Source organism: Plectrocnemia conspersa, unplaced genomic scaffold, assembly GCF_051122295.1.
Source record: "Plectrocnemia conspersa isolate PC_06_02 unplaced genomic scaffold, ASM5112229v1 ptg000008l, whole genome shotgun sequence".
NCBI lineage: Eukaryota > Metazoa > Arthropoda > Insecta > Trichoptera > Polycentropodidae > Plectrocnemia > Plectrocnemia conspersa.
This window is the reverse complement of record NW_028277172.1, coordinates 18,591,464-18,592,861: the sequence shown is the minus strand read 5'-3', so window position 1 is coordinate 18,592,861 and position 1,398 is coordinate 18,591,464.

Sequence of the window (1,398 nt, the reverse complement as noted above, 5' to 3'; positions counted from 1 at the left end):
GGCCGGCTGGCGTTTGCCAATTTGCTGCCAGGCGGAAAAATATTAAATCGGCGATATCGTGAATTTGCATTTTTATAACTATACATATTATTAAACCCCATAAAAGTATTATTTAAAATGTAAATAAAAACATATGTTGCTATGTAAATATTGTATATATTGGGCTTAACAGAATAAATAATAATATATCTTAAAAGTATACATAAACTCATCCCACGTAATCATGAGTTATCACAATGACTCATTCGGTCATTGTGCGCATTGACGGCAAGCTTTAATTCATCTAGAGATGTAGAGGTGTAAATAATATTTTTTTAATAGCAATATTTTTTTAATTTATAAATAAAATAGGAAATATTAGTTCATACAGAGGTCCGTTTATTGTCAAAGAGCAATTGTGTCAAGTTATTTTTGATAATAAAATAATTAATGTAAAGGGCGCATATTTTACGTCAAATATATTTATAAGCCTTAAAAAATGAAGATCTTTTTATATATGTAGAGCATTTACACAGTGCCAGCTTTATGAAAGGGACGGGGACTGGCATCATCCGAAGGCGCCAAGCATGCCATGTGTTTGTTAAGTGAATCCATGGATTTGTCAAGGAAATCTGTTAAACTATACATTTAAAAGCCAAAAACTTTACATGTATATTCTGAGCGTAAAGGTAAAATTTTGTGTCTTTTTTACAAACGTGCGTGAACTGAAGATTCAAAGTATGATTGTTGTTATTTCTTAGGTCTGAATCCAAAACACGTGTACTTGTATGTAAAGCTTTATTGAGCTCGGCGTGGTACGATCGTTTCGTAGCGACGATCAGAGCCGACTGCTATCAACACCTTTCTGTATTATCTATCTAGGTGGTGTTGCTGCTATCAAGTTCGGGGACATTCCCGAACGCTGTATGACGGCGTTCGCGAACGCATACAAGAGGTGAAACAGACATCAACAACATTTAAATTCATTTTTGATAGTTTAAAATATCCTTTTGGACTAAAAACACTAATCGTGTCTACGCCGACAACCCCAAAACGTCGAAGCACCTAAAAACTAACATTCGCCAAGTTATAGCCGAGATACCGCCCGATATGTACGAAGAAGTCGTTGAAAGGATCGGCGGCTTTAAAAGGTCCAGGGGACGCCATTTAATTAATATTATTTTTTATAATTAATGAAATATAATACGTCAAGTGTTATATTATTAAAAAAATCCAGATATTTCCTTGAATTTGTGTGTTTTTATTTGTCAAAAAATAGTTGGAAAACTAAAGTTGCATTACCTTTAAAATCATAAATAGATATCAGATTTTTCTTAATAAATGTAACAGTTGCAGCTGCTGAAAATTGCAAGACAATAAGGTGATTTTTATTAAAATGATATTTGAATTTAAAAACAT